This window comes from Cydia splendana, chromosome 17, assembly GCF_910591565.1.
Source record: "Cydia splendana chromosome 17, ilCydSple1.2, whole genome shotgun sequence".
Lineage (NCBI taxonomy): Eukaryota > Metazoa > Arthropoda > Insecta > Lepidoptera > Tortricidae > Cydia > Cydia splendana.
In genome coordinates, this window is record NC_085976.1 from 7,559,543 (window position 1) to 7,583,550 (window position 24,008).

Below are 24,008 nucleotides of genomic sequence, written 5' to 3' on the forward strand. Positions count from 1 at the left end.
TTGTCCCAAGTAAGTTAAAAATACACCGGTAAAATAAATTATTTGACAGTGGATTGAGAAATAGTACGAATTACGAGACTACTAATTAATCCGCAGCATCCAGCTACACCGCTTCGCAAACACTCTAAACCGTGAACAGGTCGCGAGATTTAAACGTCCATTTCTAACTAACATTACCCCAATCCCCGCAAATTCGTCTCTCCTAACCTGCGTCGTTGTTCACACAGCGTACCACGTAGGCGAACAACACGCAAACGCGAAGCGAAGCGATGCGGCGCGGGGTGAATCAATCCTTTGATACCTATAGAAGTGTCCTACGTGGGCGATTTCGTTGTGAACGCGAACGACTTAGGCCCGCCGCGCCGCGCCGCGTCGCGTTCGTGAGTTGTTCGCTTGCGTAAGACGCAGCGTCACACAGGGCGGTTAAGTCGGTGAGTCTATCGAACTAGTTAGTAATACAGTCAAGTCTAAAAATATGGGTGCATATAACTTACTCAAAAATATGTCCCATAGTTCTTAATTCGCTGACATATGAGCTATGGGACATATTTTTGAGTATGTTGTGTGCACCCATATTTTTACACCTGACTGTACAAGGGGCATCACACAAAAATTTGGAGTTTGTCTATAGGTTCTAAATTAAATCTGACATCCTGAATTTGTTAGAGTAAATGCCACTAGGCTTGAGTTCAGTGGTGTTTGTGATGACCCTAATACTGCTTTTCCACCAGATAAAGAGGGAAAGAGAGAGAGAGAGAGAGAGGGAGAAAGAGAGAGAGATTTGAATTAGCTTAGTTCTTTAGAAAGCTACAACTACTTATTTCGCACCCGTGTGGAATTGGGATAGAATTTATTTTAAACACAAACAATAGGAGACTGACCTCTTTAGTTTTTAATTTAGGTACAATTAACGGTATGCAGCCGTGAATGCATTCCTAAAGGCTAATAATGAGTATCAATTAATCAAGTTTGCATTTGTTATAGCTGATTTGTTTATACTATAAATTTTATAGTCATCTCTATGGGCAACAGTTGTCATGTTTCGTAACTATTGCAAGGTCGTAATACACTGGGTTTCTCGCTTCTCGACTATTCGGGTCCTCTAACGCTCTAAATATTTATACACGGCCTGACCATTTCCAGAGCATTTATCTCTCTTACCCTGCCTTGTCCTACCTTATGACTTAGCAGCGGCATAAATTAAGCAGGCGAACGTAATGGGGCAATATTCGAGACAAGACTGTTTTATTACCATACTTCGGTAGTAAGTTTAACGTACATTTTAACTTATGGCGGGACATGTGTATGTATACTAAATTGAGAGGGCGTTTTGTTTGGTTAACTTGTTGGTGGACTGTAAACTATTGCCTTGACTCGAAAATAAAAGATATACCTACCTAGTAATGTTAAAAGAAAAACTTTGTGATGTTATAATAATTTATGTAATAATTATATTTTGATATCTATTGATGTACGTTGATAGAGTCTGTGCGAAAAGAGAAGAGTATGGGGCCCAATACATTCCACGACTCTTCTATTTATTACTTTTTCTTCATATACTTATCTTCTTTAGTCATGATCTTTCTCGCGTTGTCCCGGCGTTTTGCCACGGCTCATGGGAGCCTGGGGTCCGCTTGCAACTAATCCCAAGAATTGGCGTAGGCACTAGTTTTTACGAAAACGACAGCCATCTGACCTTCCAACCCAGAGGGGAAACTAGGTATTATTAGGATTAGTCCGGTTTCCTCACGATGTTTTCCTTCACCGAAAAGCGACTGGTAAATATCGAATGATATTTCGTGCATATTAAGTTCCGAAGAACTCATTTGTACGAGCCGGGGTTTGAACCCGCGACCTCCGGATTGAAAGTCGCACGCTCTTAACGCTAGGCCACCAGCGCTTTCTTCTTCTTTAGTATTGTTTTGAATTATAAAAATATTACTTACTTCCCTCGCCTACTACTATACCTACGTACTATTATGTATGATCGTACCACTACTATTACGTGGCTCTGCTAGAGTAAACTCACTCAATGATTGACTCTTCAAAGTGCAGTCATTAGCCGACCATTTTTAGTTTAATTTCATAATCGTTCTTACGTTTTCATTAAGCATAGATAGTTGTTACAGATGGTATCGTCTATTTAATCGTTTTTACACGCATGACCGAATTGTCTTGATGGAAACTATTAAATTAATTAAACTACATTGCTCTTCCATTCACTGTCAATAAAGTCGGTCAATATACTAATAGTTTTCGGTGTAACGGAGGTTATGTGTGGCGTATTGACATAAACTAACGTGGAGAAGTGTTTAAGGGCATATTTATTTAACCAACAATGTTAACTAGTTGTTAATTTATCAACAAAATGTAACATCTGTCATAATAATCGACATCTTCTAGTGAAATTATATATGTCTCGGGCTAGGTAGCATTGTATAATTACAAAATTAAACGAACTTAGCTAAGTACTTACGAGTAAGTGAAGTTCCATTTCGTCGGTGCGAATAAAAAAATCGCCATGTAGTTTTAAGCTACTTTTCAGGAGACAAAAAACTGTTTATTTTCCTGGTTGTAATATATTTGTTGCACCTGTATTTTTTTCTAATAGATCAATGGTTTTTACATGATACTCATGAAGAAAAAAAGAAAACAGTTTTTTTCGTAAATTTTTACAATATTAATTATTTTAACCAGAATTTAGCTACATAGCGACTTAAATTTGGTTTACTTAAAATCGTCATGTGTGAAGTTTACACATAGCGATTTGTTGTCAAAGTAACGTAGCACGAGAGATGACACACAGCGGATTTTAGGGTAATCCACTCTATGTACAATGAGTCGTCATGTGTATTGTGTAACAATCGCCATCACCCTCAACGGAAAACAAACGTTTTAATTTCGTTATGTGTCAAAAAAATCACATAAATAGCAATTTTTTTATACAAATAAATGTTGTTCTGTGTAATTAGTTGTTTATGGTTATTTTCAAAACGAATAAAGATTTTTATTAGTTTTGAAAATTTCAAAACTAATAAAGATTTTTATTATATTTGAAAATAGAAAGGATAAAGAAAGGATTTAGGATAGGAAGGTAGGGAGGATTGGAAAGGGAGAGGGGAGGCCTTTGCCCAGCAGTGGGACACACACATAGGCTAATATAAAAAAAAATAAAGATATCAAAAAATATTGAAACTCTAGGTCCATGGGGTCCCAGCGCGCATAAGTTGTTCGCAGAAATCGCGAAGCGTCTGGTTGACGTAACTGGTGACCAAAGAGCTGGCGGCTACCTCGCACAACGTATCAGCATTGCGATACAGCGAGGAAATGCCGCCAGCATCCTTGGTACAATGCCTCAAGGGCCTATTTTAGAATTAAGCTAGTTATTAACTTAGTTTAGTAGTACCACTGTATATATATTGTTTATGCATTAATTAAAATATGCCAAAATAAAAAAAATGTAAAAAAATACATAGCGATTTTTTTATTTGCATCGAGGATTTGTATTATACGATATGCCTAGCCCGAGACACGAGGCGCCCTCTCTCCCTGTTTATTTCCTTACGGTAATGTTTTCTCCTGTAATGGAAGTTGGAGTTATGATTATATATGATTGAGACTTTATTGGGACATAAAAATACCAACTAAACAATAAAAGTAAACTACATGCAATATAAAACTTAAATTTAATTTGAGTTGATTTGGTTGCTAACTTGAAACCCAGTGTCCGCTTGGTAACGTAATCATAACAATCAGCATAGGGTTTTGAACCTACTGTTACTTACTATCTGAATATCCAACCCAGGGATTAGTGGAATTAATTTCCTGGCGATGTTTCCTGCATGTTTTAGAAAACAAAAGATATATTGGATGGACTTTAAGGAAAAAAGATAGACTTTAAGGAGAAAGAAGAAAATGCAGTAATCCTGAACGTAGGTTGTAAATTGTCCCACGTTGGGGTCGAAATAAATCAAGTTGTTTGTAATCTCCGATATAGAACCGATTCTCGCAGCCATTGATCCGGAAGGAGGGGTTGGTGTTTCTTAAAGATTCATTCATTTAGATTTACTTTAGAGGAAAATGGGCAAGTGATTTGTGCCTATGAGAGTTTTACTTTTTTATTTAGTTCATGCGCTACAACGACCAACCGAGTGCAGCGAGTGAATAAAAATAGTAGTTTGTGTTACAAGGGATCAAAATGATATATTTCCGTCAAGGGCGTACATTTAATCCTGAGCGTAATGAGGGATTCAAGTGTTAACGCCCAAGAAGAAATAATTTTGATACCGTGTGACACATACTGCTTTTCACATCAACTATGAGGAAAATAAAAAAATCTTAAAGTGGTAACACACTATCGCACCGCACCGCGACCTTGGTGTGTCGCACACATAAGTGAGAGCGAGAAACAGATATCTCTTTCTCGCTCTCACTTATGGGTGCGACGCACCAAGGTCGCGGTGCGGTGCGATAGTGTGTTACGGCCTTTAGTGTTGACACTACAGTGTTGCCACTTTTTAATTTCTACTCTTTTTTGCCAGGCTGTACATACGATGTTCATAGTTAATTATATTAATATTTTATACTGGCAATGAAATGTCGTTGAACAGAAAAGTACCACTTTGATCCCTCCTAGCAGGGAAGAAAAATCAATTTTCTGATTAGGTGATGTGAAAAAATGTTAACATGTTTTCTATTTGGCTACAAATATAATGACCACCAAAAAATACTTTGGTACCCTAAATAAAAAAATCATGCTTACCAAAAAAAATTACTCAACACCAAAAAAATAAGGCCTAAAAATACAAAAGTACCACCACTTTAATTACGACTGCACTTCAAATTGTATTCAAATACCAAATATATTGAATGATCACCAAAAATCATTAATGATCACCAAATCTTGAAGACCAAATTAATGCGATATTTTCACCTAAATAAACCACTATGATTACCAAAAAATTTATACATATTACCAAATAAAGTAAACTGATGCCAAAATTACTAGCCCCTCCCGCTCAACCCCCCGTAGCCCGCACCGCATACCTACCTAACCTAATCTACTTTTCTAGTAGCATTTCGTTATGCTACTAGAAAAGTAAGTTAAACTGCTATCAGTTAAGTGGGTTAGGTTAGGTTAGCACTGCGACCCTTACAGAAACGAAATGGTACTAGAAAAGTAGGTTAGGTTAAGTTTCAACTGCTACCCATACAGATACGAAATGCTACTAGAAAAGTGGGTTAGGTTAGGTTTGAACTGCGACCCTTACAGAAAAGAAATGCTACTAGAAAAGTGGGTTAGGTTAGGTTTGAACTGCGACCCATACAGAAACGAAATGCTACTAGAAAAGTGGGTTAGGTTAGGTTTGAACTGCGACCCTTGCAGAAAAGAAATGCTACTAGAAAAGTGGGTTAGGTTAGGTTTGAACTGCGACCCTTACAGAAACAAAATGCTACTAGAAAAGTGGGTTAGGTTAGGTTAGAGCTGCGACTGTTACAGAAATAAAATGCTACTAGAAAAAGGTGACGAAGTGGATTAATTAATTTAATAGGATAACGATATATTAAATGATTGCACATTTTTAATTAAAATGTGGTTACAATTTTGTGATCATTTACTATTTTTGCGTTTACAATGATTATTTTGGAGCCATTTGCTTTAATAGGATAGCAAGATTTAAAAATTTGGTTATCATTTTACATTAAAATGGAGTTCTAATTTTGGTGGTCATTTACTATTTTTGGGTTTACAATTATTATTTTGGTATCATTTTCTTTAATAGGATAGCAAGATGTAAAAATTTGGTTATCATTTCACATTAAAATGGGGATTGAAATTTGGTAATCATTGACTATTTTTGGGTTAATAATGATTATTTTGGTGTCATTTCCTTTAAAAGGATAGTAAAATGTAATAAAATTGGTAATCATTTCACATTAAAATGGTGTTATAATTTTGGTGATCATTCATGATTTTAGGGTGGTAAAATAGATTTTTTTGGTATTAAATTTAACTAAATCTGGTGATCAGTTAAATAGCAGCCTTTCTATTTTAATATTACCACATACACATTTTCGATATCACTAAATGTTAACGCCTCGTCTTTGCTCGGGAATCTTCGGGAGCCGTCGCCGACGCAATGCATGGTGCGGGGCGCGGAGTAGTGGGGCCGGCAGCGGCCATTCTAAACGTAGTGATTTAATTCTCTTTGGCCATTATCTCAGCAATCTTGCGACGGACGGTCGTGCCGTCCGCTTACAGTGATATCTCAACATCTACCTATGTATCACCAAAGTTAAATTATTATACGTGCATGTGCATGTGCATGTGCTACGAGTGTCATTTAACTCACCTCATCCACGACCCCAAGATCTTCTCGTCCACCCCTACATGCGTGGACACTAAACCTTATAAAACAAAGTCCCCCGCCGCGTCTGTCTGTTTGTATGTTCGCGATAAACTCAAAAACTACTGAACAGATTTTCACCTATCATAAAGTGGTTCTTGAGGAAGGTATAGGTGTATAATTTGTTAACCCGTGCGAAGACGGGGCGGGTCGCTAGTAACTATATAATTAGTAAACAAGTATGTTACTCTTGAGTGCTACTTTATTTTATGATTATCGTGTAAGACCCATGTCACCATCATGTTAAATCGTCACATTAATTATATGATTAATAATAAACAATACATTCATTGTGTGTTTTAATAGTAATAGGTGTGTTTCAAATCAATTAAATAACTCGCAACTCTTTTTTCTACATTAAATATAGAAGGCGTGCTACATATGCAATCAGCCAGCAGCCTATGTATCGGATGCTTCAGTAATCTCATTGGGTGCCAAACTGTGCCGAAATCTTAAAAAAGGTAAAAAAAAATTGTGTGATTATCATACATTCGAATTTGCCTCTTGTACCTGTTCAATGCTATGCACATCCAAACCCTGTTACAATATCGTTTCGGAATTTACCCTAATAATTGCTACATTATGCATAAATGCATCCCAAGGGTTAATTTAGCTCCATCATAAGCTAGAAGGGTTGCAAAACGCTCCAAGCGATAATTCATACGCTCTATCCACTCTCTGGCGGTGGCGGTCCACAGTATCCGAAGGGCTGATCCGCGGCTGATCGCTGTACCTATTTGCATAATAGCCAATCAGACAGTTCGAAGATTCGCCGCCTTGTTGATGGTGTTTTGCAAGGCATCGCGTTTACTGGGAAACTAATTTTAGAGCAAAACAATAAGTCAATATGAGAATCCGGGATGCACAAAGGTTAGTAGTAGTTGTAGTAGTAGTATTAGTAGTAGTTAGGGTACGTTGCCAAAGCTCAAAGTGCACAATTTTAAGGTAGAAAGGGCAAGCGTTTATTGTATATAATCTTAGTCATTTTGATGGACGCAATACATTTTAAGCAATCAAATATTGATGATAACAACGGCCTGATTATAACTTTAATATACGTCAAATTAGGTCTAGATACGATATGGATCGGAAATGTCAGTGTCAAAAATAACGTTTCTTGAACCAAAAAAGTTAGAATCAGGCCGAAAGTCATACTTACTTACTTAATCACACTCTTTCGGGCGGGGATGTAGATACCATACATTAAACTGTTAATGCATGATGCCTTCTAGGTACGAATTGTTTAAGGAACCTAGACACTAAAGAAGAACAATGCATAAGTGAGACAGTAAATATGACTCTGGCTCGTCTTACCTCAGCCAGTGCTGGAAGTAGCTTGTACCTCATGTCGCTATACGCGTAGTGTGCGTTACCGCTAAAAGCCGCGTCGGCAAACCCCGCCGATAAATCCAGCTACTTTGCGCTAACTTTGTTACAAGGTAAGACAAGTTTGCGGCGCCCCGCTACCGCCATTTTTAACCCACGAAATGGATGACTGTTATACGTTTTGACTCCTGGGGTACCATTCCTATCCCTTACGAAGCAAACGCGAGTGTAGGGTTTGGGCAAACCTGTGGAAGAACGCTCTCTGATTTCGCATAGTTGTCATTAATGTAGGATTCGTATAACACTGGTCTGATACAATGCAAGTCCCCCACACTCGTGTAACTAATGGAATTAATCAGCCTCGTAACAAGTATGGAGCCGAAAGTTGAGTTTTGAGTTCGGAATTTGCTGAATTTAAATAACATGGTAACTTTAAATTCAGTTGCGAGGTAATTTGAATGACGGGAGGAACGGCAGATTTTACTTTTTGGCATCTAGCGGTAAAACAAATGTTTTGATATGGCCGACATACTCATACGTAGTTACAGTCAGCAATCAGCATCATTAGCAGTGGGTGAAAAAACGCTCCAAAAGTGTCTGTCATTTTGGAATAAGTACTTTTTCTACGGTTCACGATGAAAATTCTGTCACAGTCTAATTTTTCTACACATAGAGACATAAACGGTATATCTATTTCTTGTTACTGAACAACAGTAGATAATTTTGAGGACTGTTATAAAGTAAGTGGTAGGGCAGGTTTATATCCCTGCAGCCAAAATCTAGTTACCTAATAAGCGCAATTTCGCTCATATTTAATACCACACGACCACATACCTAAATCTAAAACACAGTTGCATGAGATTAAGTGTGGTAATAGTCCATTACGTATGATATCACATGTGCAGACCAGTTCAGAAGAATAGAAATTAACAAGAACTGAACAGATTAACAAGAAAAAAACATTTCATTTATGGAAACTGATATTTATCGGTGAAAGCCTTTTAATTATTGTAACTGAACGAATCACTGAGAGACAGTAGTGTCAGGAGTTTTTTGTACGAATATCATCAATAACAGTTTGTTTCTTCGTAAATAATCCCCTTAAGGATAATAAGGATGGCAACAAACTATTTTGAAATAAAAACGTAAAAGTCAACAACGTGAAATGATACATAGAAGAAATACATGTATACTTGTATTAATATGTAGTAGCCGCTGGGGTTTACATAGGCGTTTTTACATTTCAATATCGATACAAGCGGCAATATTGACATAAACAAGAGAGTTTGCCAATCGGCCGGCAAATCGGACGGAGTGAGTACGTTTATATGCAGAATGTACGTAGCTATTTTTTATTATTTCTAGTTTCCAGTGATGTTTGCACAGATCTGCTCATGGTATAATAATATACTCCGCCTGGTACTCTATTCCGAGATTCGCGTATGACCTAACTGACACGGGCCTACGTCATCATGCTGTTTACAGGTTCTCAAACTTTAAAATGTGGGAGAATTTTAACCAACGGTGAAAATTATTTTAACGGCATTAATTTTAAGTTATTCATGTAGAAACATAGTAAAATAAAACAAATCTAATGTATTAAATTAAACTTTATTTATCTATACAAGACAAACGTTTGAAAAACTAATTCACAGATACACATTAATTACCAAGCTTACGGCGTGAAAAGTTTGGAAAACACTGCGACTGCTGACACTGAGCGAGAAGGAAATAACAATTAACACGCGTTCGACAAGGATGACGGTCAGGGCATGAAGTTATCTAGATCCGAATTGTCAAATGTGACAGAGCTATCCTGTGTTGTCAGTAGTGTAAACAGAATTAACCGAACGTCTGAAATTTCTGTCGTGAATCGGAAGATATTGGTAACGAATAATTAAAAATGACGTGTTATTGTAAAATTTAAGATAAAATACATATAAATGAAAATTATAAAATTATAAAGAAATATTTTAACTTATTAACCATAGGTATAATGTACCCATGTAACATGTTATGTTGAAATAAAGTGGCAATGTTATTGTGACGTAGGCCCGTGTCACTCTGGGAATAGAAGACCATGTTTTATTAGACCATGGATCTGCTAAACTATGTAGTCGTATAGCTACCAACAGCATTTTATATTGCGTTACATTGAAGATGACTTTAACAGCTATTAAAGAGTAAGTAGGGTAATTCGCCAGTAACTGGCCACTTTTAGTAACTGGCCAGTTATTGAAAGCTGGCCAGTTATTGGAACCTTATACTAAAATTAATTCTGTTTATAGGTGAATAGAATTCATTTTTAGTTTAGGGCGGCCAGTTACTGGCTAATTACCCTATACCTATGTTTTGTGCGAGATGCCACATAAGGAAGGGCTTAACTAATATTATATGTATTATAAAATGCCTTCCACCGGCGCAGCAATGCGAACCGGGACACAAAATTACATACATATATCAAGGGCGATGAAGTAGGTAGCAATTTGTACGGACGATTATAAGTTAAGTTTTGATAAGTACGACATAAGCAGGTAATTTTGCCTCGCATTGTCAGCTAAAAATATATTTTAAAGCTAATACGTAAAATAACCTGAAACTATTTTTAAAGCCTACGAATCATGAACAAATCTCACACACACTAGTAGATCAAGTACGTTGCAAACGATGCCAGCGCGGCGTGGCGATAACGTGTTGCCTCCAATTGCAAATGGCTGAATTCAATGTTTCGGCACGAATCAGCAAGGCAGAACGCTTAACCTACCCACATTTCCACAAACACAGATCTTGCATTCAAAGTTTAACCCTTTACCAGAATAAGGGATATATATTTCCCACATACGGCACTTCAAACCTGTTCTATTTTCGATCAGTAAGACTGACATTCGATTGTCATTTTTGAACTCTAAGTCTGGTAAAGGGTTAACCACTCTTCTTAGTTGGGTTCCACCTCATTAAGGAGAATCCGAAAATTTTCGCAATATCCAAGTAAAACTCCATCAACAAACGATTAAGATGAATTCGGGTGTTACTAAAGCAACACTGGGAGAAAGAAGGTCGCCTGAATCGTAAAGTAGGTTTGCTCAAGAGGTATTAAAAGTCCACTCGAACGAGATCAACTTTGGTATATTTTATTACAGTTTTCACCTTTTCGCTGTGTCCAAGTTTCGCAGTTCAGACGATTTGAATTGTAAAACACGTTCGTTCACAATTTAAATTTGAAACGAGATTCAACATCGATGTAGTACCTGTAGGTTTTGCGGGAGTTGTTAACCGGTGGACTGGTTTAATTATCTTTAAGTGGGGCTCCCATACAATAAACGTGTTTTTTTTTGCCGTTTTTCGCGTAATGGCACGGAACCCTACGTGCGCGAGTCCGACTCGCACTTGGCCGTTTTTTTTCTTTCAGATGAATGTTGAAAATTTTAAACAGTTAAAGTACCTATTCTGTAAGACTCGCATAGTACGAGTAGGTTATGTTTTTAAAATTAATTGTTTTGCTGTTTAAGAAATGTATGTGATTTTGGCAAAACAAATCAGTTATAACTATGGTTTAATGTATAATTATAATTATACATTTATTTATTGTTACTAAAAATATGTACCTACCTAAATAAGTGCAGAATAAATTTAAAAAAAACATCTGTTAAAATTAATTGTAGATAAGGTGCAGCGGGGCAATATCGACTGCGGGATAATTTTGAACTAATCGAAATATCTTCCATGTTTTACATTATTAACTAGAGTCTCACACAAGTCACACAACACACACAACACAACTTTTTCGCTATCTGGACATTTATGTCACTCTAGGTAATAAATGTAATAATGTAAAACATGGAAGATATTTCGATTAGTTGAAATTATCCCGCAGTCGAAATTGCCTCGCTGCACCTTACCTTACTGAATTTGGCACTCAGAAATATATATATGTGCTTTTATTTCATAATATTGAATGCCATGCGCTATATGTTTCAGATCCAAAAATCCATTTGAATATTGAAAACTAGTTTTATTTTAAAATAATTTATACTTAATTTTAAGTGATCGAGCACAGGATTGCGCATACGTTTTACGAATTCGATTTGGAAAAAAATGTTTGTGCATATTTTATCCAATCAAACTTTTGCATAATAAAAGTGGAATAACTTTCAATATACGCAAACGCTATAGTTTTTGGGCATTAAGTCGAAGGCGCTAGGAAACTAAATTACGTAGATTAGATTAGATTTATTTATTTCACAACATACATGATTACAGAACAAATTACATTACTTATTTAGATAATACGAGTACGTGCATTCAGTGTATTCCTATAGATCCATACCATTAATGGATAACATTTTAATAATTTGAAATAGTAATAAATAGATATATTAATAATAATATACTCTCGGAAACAGGGTTTAATTTATTAATAAATGTGATACCTTTAAGTAAATTTTTGTTAGATAATTTATGTTTTCCTTGGTTTACAAGGTGCAACGAAAAAATCGGGGATCCGTTTAAGGCCTATTTGGTATCGGTAAAAGTGGAAGAATTTTTTTTCTTCTAATTTTTCCTAATCAGAACAAAAAACATATAGTACTAAGAAACATTTTAATTATTTATTTAGATCGGTACGGTTTATTTATTTAGTAATTATGTTTAATAGTATAATAGTTGAATCGTTTTCTGGGTAAATACTTGAATTTCCTCTTTGCAATGGGATTTACTGGTACAATTAATTACTCTAATGCCACTAGGCCCTTTGCATTTTTTCCTACTACATAGTTCCCGGCTGGTGAAACATTCATTTTTTCTCTATTTTTTAATGTCCAATCATGCTAAGCGCATCTGTCATAAATTTGAGATGTATTTGCCCATCACTCAGCGTCCTCGGTTTGAGAAAAGTTTGAGCACTTGTCTTCTCGAGTCCTTGCTTTCTCGCTGATTTTCATGTTTTTCTCATAATTTCACTGAGTAATTTTCTTAAATGAAAGTCGAGTGGCAGACAAGATAGGATTTTTTACAGTCTAGTGGTTTTGTTTTCATGATATTAATAAAGTTTTACAATATCAAATATTCAGAACAAGGCAGAGAAAATTATCTGCATTTCAATTTTTATTTATTTTTTAGACATTTCTTTCTTGAAAATATAAGAGTGAAACATAACATATACATCCAGCATAATAAAATGTATACCATAACCGTCGTAATCTCATCTCTCACGCTCGATAACGCCAGTTTGCTTTGTATATTCTGGATAAAACTAGTAGTTATGTGTTTATTGTTTTTAATACTTTTTAATCATGGAAAAAAAATGTTTCTTATATTAGAATGGTAACTTCCATAAAAAAGCATATTGAACATGCTATCAAAAAAAATGTAAGAAGAAAATGTAAGAAATCTAACCAAGGATGGTGTGATCCTCCACAGCCGGACCACCTCGCCTGATTGCGCTCAGTTTTTAATGGCGAAATGTACCTCTAATGTACTTCATGTACCTCGTCGGAAATTTAACGTACCTCTGTAGTTTGGCAGATATATGCGTTTAAAAGGGGTCCGGCTGGGGAGTAAAATCTGCAGCCGGACCACGCCTGGATCCGATGAAAACTGTTATTTTGAGATATAATTTAAATAACAGATGAATGTACCTGTTACGTACCTCTGAATAAATCGTTTTTTTATTTAAAAAATGGTCTCATAAATGAATTTTCATACATTTCATTTTTTGAGTTTACGCGTAAGCGCCTGTCAAAAAATAATAGCAACATAGTAGAAAACAAAAGTATTCAATTCGGGCAAGTCGTCTAACGTGTCAACTAGATACAAATGTGGGTGGTTATAGGGAGTGATTTAAACCGACACGAGTTGCGAATAACCTCTTTCGCACGTGTATTGTACAACGTTTTACAGTACACAGTTGAAATTCTCAGAGATGTTGCCGCAACAACAAATACTAAAAAAAGAATTAAATTTATATTTACGAGGGGCTCCCATACAACAAGCGTGATTTATTTTGCCGTTTTGTGCGTAATATATACATAAATATTACGTATACAGACATTCTTATAGTAGACCGGCCAGCGAAAGAAAAGTCTTCTAGAAATCGATTTTCGCTCATGTCGTCCCGGATATGGGTGAATATGATATCGATGCATTCAGTGTAATGCCTTGAATCCAAATATATGAGATGACAAGCGCGAAAGTGGTGGGGATAGTTGCTGTGACGTCATAAATTTGGCAGTACAAACTTTTTTTAATTTTTTTTAAACATACCATGTGGGGTACCAAATGAAGGGGCTTTGTGAGTAGATCACAAATATGTAACATACTGTAACATTTTCAATACATGGTCTAACAAATTATTAGAAAACCTTTAAAAAATATTTCACAATCCACAGTTGACGTCGAACTGCTATAAATTGAAAATGGCTGAATGGATTAGTCCAAAATACATACCAAGTGATTGTGAATTTCGTTTACATAATGCAAAAAAATAATTAACCAGATATATAACAACATAAGAAAAGTACATCAAGTTGAAAAAAAAAGTATAGGTTTCTGTTACATTACACTGCAACTATTATTAAAACAAACAAAAAACCCAATGTTGACATATATTTTTGTTGTGGTCTTTTTACTAGCTTTCATTTGGTACCCATATTGCTATAGTAAGAAAAAAAAAAACCCCCCCTCCATTTTTTCGTTTATATTTAATTTATATACACAAAAGGTACATGCTCACAAACAAAATTTATAATATCGCCAAACTGTTACCAGATTGCGGGCGTCTTTTTCAAAATTTATATAGCCTGATTAGCCTGTGTATACACGGTGTAACATGAGGAAACCCAATCATTTTAACCACGCATTTCTGAGGTCAAAAGAAGAAAAAAATGTAATATGAGTTGAGGTCAATTTCGCAAAAAAAAAAATTTTTTTTTGTTTTGTTTTTTTTTTTCCATTTTTTTAATGTATTTGTACATATAAAAAAATGTTATTGGTAAACTTGTCACTTAAAATTGATTTTTACTATTTTTTTCGTAGAACCTACTTTTTGAAAAAGTGTTACTTGTCACTTTTTGACATCTATCAATAAGGATATTTAGACTACGTCCCATAGCAGCAACATCGCCATCAAGAAGGCGTTTTGAACTATGTAACAATAAAAACATGATTTTTTTAAATTGGTATTAACTTTTTTTTTAAAGTTTATAGGACATTTTTGTCTCTAAATATGATCTCAATACGCTGTTGAAATTATTCGGTTTCGTCATGTTACACCGTGTATATGTCTTTTTATTTGACAAGCCAGACCCCAAACGGCTGGACGATTTTTGATATATGAGGCGTGGTTGGATTCGTCAGAATTATGGTAGTCATGTATATAGGCTGTGTATATACATTTTGAAAAAGAAAGCCCGCAAATGAAAAATGGAGGGGGGGGGAGATTTTCGTTTTCTTACTGCAGCAATATGGGTACCAAATGAAAGCTAGTGAAAAGACCACTACAAAAATATATGTCAACAGTCGGGTTTTTTGTTTGTTTTAAGGGGCTACCACACGCCACTAACCTTCGATCTGAATCCCTTAGTTTTCTAATGTTTTTTGTAGCTTATTATATTAACAGCAACAGCTTTAAGCACTATAGTATCCCATGTTTACTTCAAAGTTCATTGTCTTCGAGATATTTGGCATCAAAGTTGAACAATTTTAGGCTGAAAAACTGGTTTCCTGGCCATAACTTTTGTGTTAATTAGTTTAAAATTAAAACCCTGGACACATTTTTCGAGACGTCAAAGACGAACCCAAATACGTAGATTTCGTACATGTAAGATCCTTCACTGCAAATTAGATACGAAAAAAGTGTTTTTTTAGACAATGTTTAGAAAATTCATAAAAAATTAATAATTATTCTTTCAAAATCCGGTGGACCAAACCGGAGATAAAAGATTGAAAAACCGATTACCGTTTGTCTTGTAATTCGATCGCTCGATTTCGTCACTCGAAAATCGGTGGAAAACGGCGAAATGCTAATTTTTGAAATACGAGCGATAGAAATTTGGAATCGAGTGGTATTGACCACTCGTTTTCAATTCTATTAGTAGAATTCAAATGCCTAGTAGCGGAGATATTATTGAACGAAATGCACGAATTCGAGCGGTCGAATTTCAAAAATCGGCTCCCTGTAGTGCAAAAAAAGGAGATACGATTTCAAAACTTGTCATAAATTGATGAAAACCTCGGGTAGCCCCTTAATAATAGTTGCAGTTTAATGTAACGGTTAATTGTACTTTTTTTCAACTTGATGTACTTTTCTTATTTTTTGATATATCTGGTTAATCATTTTTTAACATTATGTAAAGGATATTCACAATCACTTGCTATGTATTTTGGAATTCATTCAGCCATTGTTTTCAGGCAAAATTAACTCTAATATCGTCCCGATTCTATACGGGGCAAACCTGATCGCCCTAACCAAAAAGGACGGAGGGGTGAGACCCATTGCGGTGGGGTCAACTTTACGACGTCTGGCTTCAAAAATTGCGGTTAGACACATTAGATCAAAATTACAATCCCTTTTTGAACCAATACAGCTAGGTTTCGGCACGAAAGGTGGGTGCGAGGCAGCCGTCCATGCCCTAAGGACCTACCTTTCACTCGATGATTGCGAAATTGTTGTCAAAATTGACGTTAAAAATGCTTTTAATTCGGTTAGTAGAGACACCTTGCTGACAGAAGTTAAGGACAAAATTCCGGAACTATACAATTACCTTTTCTTTTGCTATTCAGACTCATCTAAATTAATGTACAAGTCACATGAATTATCTTCCGAGGTTGGCTGTCAGCAGGGTGACCCTCTCGGGCCAGCAATTTTTAGTTTGGCTATAAATCCAATTATCAAAAATTTAAAATCAAAATTCAATGTGTGGTACTTAGATGACAGAACCCTAGGAGGTGACGTGAATACTGTACTCTCTGATTTGTCTTTTATTAAGAGTAGTTTCGAAAATATTGGTTTAGAACTGAATTTCAGTAAATGCGAACTCTTTATTCAAAAATCTTCTTGTACTTTGACTAACTTACAACCCAAATTTGACGATCTGACTCCCAATATCAAATCAGTAGACAAGTATTCTCTTTGCCTCCTGGGTTCTCCTATATTCGAAGAATCTTTTCCCGATTATATTTCTAACTCCATAACTAAATTCAAAAGTCACACGGATCGCTTACTCGAAATTAGCCCTCATTATGCTCTTGTGATTCTTAAATTCTGCCTTTTTGTCCCTAAATTTACGTATGTGCTCCGCTGTTGTCCTTTCTGGAAACATCAAAATTTATTGTCGCCCATAGATGATTTGATCAAAATTAGTTTAGAGACGATTCTAAACATTCAGCTAAGTGAGCCTTCCTGGTCTCAAGCGTCCCTCCCCATTCGGTTTGGAGGTTTAGGAATTCGCAAAATTTCTAGTGTGGCTTCCCCAGCCTTTTTGGCGTCCACTCATAGCACGTCTGGTCTCATAGGAAATATCTTAAGGGCTTTGCCCACAAACTGTGAGATTGCGGGCTTTGAGGACGCCAAAAATGCTTTTAAAATTGCTTGCCCAGGCAAACAATTTCCAGACAACCCAAATTCACAAAGGAGTTGGGATAATGTTTACTGTGATTTAACTTACAATACTCTCCTAAACAACTGTACAGGTCCAGACCGCGCGAGGCTTTTGGCGGTCGGAGCCCGGGAAGCCGGTTACTGGCTACATGCCCATCCTTCGCCCAATACTGGTACTTTCTTGGATCCGGCCTCCCTTAGACTGGCGACTGGTTTGCGACTCGGGGTTTCGGTGTGTACGCCACACATATGCTCTTGTGGCACGGACGTGGACCGACTGGGACACCACGGATTATCTTGTCAAAAAAGTGCAGGCCGTTTTTCGAGACATGCGTCGCTTAATGACATAGTCCGTCGGTCTCTTGCCACCATCAATGTGCCTGCTCTTCTTGAGCCGACTGGCATTATCAGAGATGATGGCAAGAGGCCCGATGGGGTGCCCTTAGTTCCTTGGAGCTTGGGACGGATGTTGGTGTGGGATGCTACCTGCGTAGACACACTGGCACCGTCCCACCTCCAACGGACTACTGTAAAAGCGGGCGGAGCGGCGGAAAGCGCCGAAATTCTAAAACGTAACAAATATAAGAGCCTCGGTAGAGAGTACCATTTTGTACCATTTGGTGTTGAAACTCTAGGTCCATGGGGTCCCAGCGCGCATAAGTTGTTCGCAGAAATCGCGAAGCGTCTGGTTGACGTAACTGGTGACCGAAGAGCTGGCGGCTACCTCGCACAACGTATCAGCATTGCGATACAGCGAGGAAATGCCGCCAGCATCCTTGGTACAATGCCTCAAGGGCCTATTTTAGATTTAAGCTAGTTATTAATTTCGTTTAGTAGTACCACTGTATATATATTGTATGTAAATAAATGTTTTCCAGTTCAGCCATTTTCAATTTATAGCAGTTCGAAGTCAACTGTGGATTTTTGAACGTTTTCTAATAATTTGTTAGACCAAGTATTGAAAATGTTACAGTATGTTACATATTTATGATCTACTCACAAAGCCCCTTCATTTGGTACCCCACATGGTATGTTTAAACAAAAATTAAAAAAAGTTTGTACTGCCAAATTTATGACGTCACAGCAACTATCCCCACCACTTTCGCGCTTGTCATCTCATATATTTGGATTCAAGGCATTACACTGAATGCATCGATATCATATTTACCCATATCCGGGACGACATGAGCGAAAATCGATTTCTAGAAGACTTTTCTTTCGCTGGCCGGTCTACTATAAGAATGTCTGTATACGTAATATTTATGTATATATTACGCACAAAACGGCAAAATAAATCACGTTTGTTGTATTGGAGGCCCTCGTAAATATTAATTTAATTCTTTTTTTAGTATTTGTTGTTGCGGCAACATCTCTGAGAATTTCAACTGTGTACTGTAAAACGTTGTACAATACACGTGCGAAAGAGGTTATTCGCAACTCGTGTCGGTTTAAATCACTCCCTATAACCATCCACATTTGTATCTAGTTGACACGTTAGACGACTTGCCCGAATTGAATACTTTTGTTTTCTATTATGTTGCTATTATTTTTTGACAGGCGCTTACGCGTATACTAAAAAAAATGAAATGTATGAAAATTCATTTATGAGACCATTTTTTAAATATAAAAACGATTTATTCAGAGGTACGTAACAGGTACATTCATCTGTTATTTAAATTATATCTCAAAATAACCGTTTTCATCGGATCCAGGCGTGGTCCGGCTGCAGATTTTACTCCCCAGCCGGACCCCTTTTAATCGCATATATCTGCCAAACTACAGAGGTACGTTCAATTTCCGACGAGGTACATGAAGAACATTAGAGGTACATTTCGCCATTAAAAACTGAGCGCAATCAGGCGAGGTGGTCCGGCTGTGGAGGATCACACCCAAGGATGTATCTTCTCCATAAAATTTCGAGTATATAACCAGCGCAAACTATAATATAAACAGAGCCACAACCCCTATCCTCCCCAACAGCTATTATTCTTTTTAATAGCGTAATGCGTCTAACTTGGAGTTAGCTTAAACTTGGTTTAGACGAGTTAGCTGCAACGTTTTACAACGCAATACTAAAACAACAGATTCTAACACGGGAAGCATTATTTTAAGTACAGTGTATACTTTAAAGTATGGCTTGTTTTCGTTCGAGGAAAACTGTTGTTGTGTTAAAATAAACAGGGCAAATATTCCACGTTACTTATATATACGAGTAAGTGCTTAAGCAAAACTATTTATTACATAAGCAAACGTTATTTAGCAGCAAAAAAAAGTTAATAGAAAAAAAAATTACGACAAGATAATCAACAAAAATGATCAAAATTTAATGAATCATAAATAATCTAAGTTCAGTAATATCACTGGTTTGTGATATGTATAATTTTCGTAGTAATTTCGTTAGCTGTCTAAAAATAATATCAAGAATTGCGAGCTAATTAACAAGTGGGGGTTAACCATTAAGTATTTTTAATCCTGTGACGGGCATAAAGGTTTCAGAAATTATTCAAAATTTAATCCTGTCACTTTGTTAAAAACGTTCAAATCATAGTGGGAAATATATTCCCTTTGCCTCAAAGCGTGTCGCTCAAATTTAAATATAATTTTAACTTCAAAGAAAGCAATAAATCGAGAACTTTTCACTGTCGGGCATACATTTATCGCGTATGTAACAAAATACTATCTCGTATTGGAAGGCTTTGTAAATAAAAAACACATTCCGCGTCTCCCCAGCGATCTGTATTCGCGTTATAAGCTATATTGACATTTGCTCATGGGCCCCGTTTCGTATGATTGGCTTTTACAAGAATTGGAAAATAACGAGTACGTCCGCCACGATGCCGATTGATGGAGCTGCGAGTTTTTAGGACTGTCGTAAATGAAAGTTAGTGAAGCCTACGTGAAAGGTTGATTAAACCAACGGACAGGGGTGGATTCGAACTACACGTAGCTATCAAAATTAGATCAATGAAAACGGCCGCTTTAGGTCTTTCTATACATATTTAAAAATCCGTAATGGTTTTGATTCGATAATTTGCTGTTATTGTGGCACTGCGAGTTGCGTCAATAACACAACAAATTGGCAAACCGCACTTGTGGCAAAAATTGGATTACCTACAACCTGAAACATTTTTTACTCAGGTGGTTAGGCCTAAGAAATATAATGAAAGAAGTTAACAATATTTCTAAATACAATGAAAGATAGGTACACAATGATGGCAGTAATGACTGAAACCAATTTAAAAATGCAATTTGCATATAATTGTGGTGGTCGCTGCATACTTATCAGTTTATTTTTACGCTCAATCATCCTTTGATTGTCAAAATAAGCCCTCGGAAATATTCGCATGTTATCAACATGTTTACCTCACACCAGTACGGAATAGGAAAAAAACATAATTGAATTTGTATGGGGTCGTCCCGCCGCGCACGGCGCGCGTTGATTGGCCGATATTCAGATTACCAACTAACGAAATATGGCGGCTGCATGATGTTGATGTCGTTTCACGGTGCGGCTAATATTTTTGCGCTGCCCTCAGGCTAGAGGGAGGTAATGTGCCGAGAAATAGGGGGAATTGATTTTTGGCCCCTCAAATAGAATTAGTGGGCGCATGCATGGGATCAGATATATTATGATTTACATACTGCGATAAAGCTTAACATTTTATTTTTCAAATTACACGTCCTGCTTACACTTAAGATTAAACAAATTTGCAAAAGAGGTACGAATGTGCGCTAGATACTAATTACCTGTCCAGTTAGGTAGGTCCAACTTCGAGAAAGAGGTTAATCGACGAATCCGACTCGGTTGGGCAGCGTTTGGGAAGCTACGGCACATATTTTTGTCCAATATTCCGCAGTGTCTCAAGACGAAAGTCTTCGACCAGCAGTGTGTGTTGCCAGTGATGACATATGGAACTGAAACGTGGCCGCTTACTGTGTGCCTCATAAGAAGCCTCAAAGTTACACAAAGGGCAATGGAGAGGGCTATGCTGGGAGTCTCTCTGCGTGATCGCATCAGAAATGAGGCCATCCGCAGCAGAACCAAAGTAACCGATGTAGCCCTCCGAATCGCTAAACTTAAGTGGCGGTGGACGGGGCACATTGCCCGTAGAACCGATGGCTATTGGGGCGGAAAGGTTCTCGACTGGCGACCACGTACCGGAAGGCGCAGTGTGGGTAGACCCCCCACAAGGTGGACTGACGACCTGGTAAAGGTCGCGGGAGTCCGCTGGATGCGGGTGGCGCAAGACGCATTGTGGCACTCTTTGGGGGAGGCGTATATCCAGCAGTGGACGTCCTCTGGCTGATATGATGATGATGATGACTAATTCTTAACAATAATAACAATGTATGTACATAAAACAACAATTAAAAACACGTTATTTATAAAGGGATTTTTTTATAATTTAAAAATGTTTACCTACACGAATAAATATTTGAAGAGGCATTGGGTGATTAAAATATGGTTCAAACGAGTTTATATCATTATTAAACTTTTGTAAACTGTTATATATTACTCATAAAAGCAATAAAGGTTTGAATTTCATGTAAACAGAAACGGTTGACCCGCTCAAGGGTTTGGATCTAAATACGATACAGTTTGCCATTATAACGTTCTATCTTCTTGTTTTTGAGCAAGGGATTATCATCTATCTTGTCCTGGGTTATGATTCAAATTAGAATACATTAACTTGAGAGGAATGTGCGGAGTGCGGAATCTATTCATTCTTTATCAAACATTGTCTGTGTTCAGGGTTGTTGTTGAGATCGCTTACCGGCCACTGGAGAATAATGAAACAGATCACATACTTACTGGATGGAGCATTTGACAGTGACATTACCTACATCAGCGCTGCAGCAGCCCTGTATATATACTGTAACAGAAACGCTATTGCAGCTTTGCTGGCACAGACTTGCAATGGGCGCTGCCATTGTCACTTTCATTCGGTAAATTGCCTTACCGTTGTAATTGCATTACTGTCGCGATTAGGACGTTCAATATGTCACTTGTTTTTACAAGTAGATCGAAACTGGTATCACTAGTTTACGGCTGCAGCAACGCTCCGATCCGAATGCAACCTGGTGGGATAGTACAGTCGACGTCACAGATATGTTTACACTTTTCGCCTTATTACAAAGGAGTAAGGTGCAAAAGTGTAAACCTATCTTTGAAGTCGACTGTACCTATACCACCCTGTCGTGACCACGATTCTTCTCAATATTACGGAATCCATATGAGGACATCCACGGTTCAAGCGAACCAATATACAGTAGAATCCGCTTATAATGACATCAAAGGGAAATGACAAATACCTACGTGATACTAAGTGGATGTCATATAAAGCATAGTTGATGAACTTCTTATTTTTGTAAATTTTTCCAAATTAATCTCAAATTCTTTTGTGAGAGATGAGTTTTTTTAAACTTGTACCAATTATCACCTTGTCACTGAGCATCAAAACTAAAACAACTTACATGCCACGTACGCCCCAAACGTCCTCGCAGGGAAAGACGCGGGGACGGTCACGAAAACCAGCGAATGTGTCAGTATAACCGGACATAATTTCATGAAAACAGGATTTATAGGTCATAGACGTCATAGTAAGCGGTTTGTAAGTATAAGCGAAGTCATCTTATCCGACTTTGTTACAAAGAATTTTATATGAAAACTAAACTTCGCACAGTAATTACGTCATAGTAAGCGGTTGGTCAGTATAAGCGGAGTCATAATAAACGGATTCCACTGTAATACGCTCTCCGATTACGCATACTTGTTATGGTCCTGGAGATTTTGCATACCTACAGTCCTACACTTGCCTGAAATCTCGACCAAACCGCGCAGAGTAAAATAATAAAATCAACCCAAGAGCTATTTATATTACCCATTGTGTGTTGGGTTGTGTTTTGTTTGCTATATATCAATTAAAGCTTTATGATAAGTGAAAGCAGGGGTCATTGGCATGAAATATGGGTAACCGACATCCAGGGAGTAGGGGATTTTTTTGTACGATACCTACTACATACTTTCTGGCTACGGAGAGAAAGTCACAGAAGCAAAAGGTTACGTAATGTCAGTGGGGAGACACCTGACTTCGTGCAAACTCGGCTCCGTTCGGCTCAGCATTGCTCCGAGCTACATGACAAATTTTCATTGATGGTATCAATCAATCAGGTTTGTTTTTAGGATCAAATGTCTATATGGGACCCATTGCAATAAAGCAATACAAAAGTCAGAAATGATAGTCAAAGTCCGACACTCGTATCGTACTTCACTCGCGAAACGCCCCTAACCTAACAAAACAGTGACCGTGACGTCAAGGTCACTGAGAGTCCATCTTGAAGTATGAACACTATGAATAAAACAAGAAAATTGCTTTTTTGTCGGTGAAATATTGCGTTTATGTTTATTATTATAGTTGCTATACAATCTTTTTTGGATAAAATGGGAGGAATCGAATGGTATCCTTACTTATTTCGTTATTGGAAGTTAAAAAAAAAACTTAAATTTTGAAACTTTCAGGTGCTGTATTTTTGTATTATTTCCATATTTTTTTTTAATATCCACAATATGTGATAAATTGCTCATTTGCTATCTATTTTACTAGATTTTGTTATTAAATTTAACATGTGTCATCATCCCTATTATTAGGGTTGGCACAAATTGACGTCCCTTTGCGTGC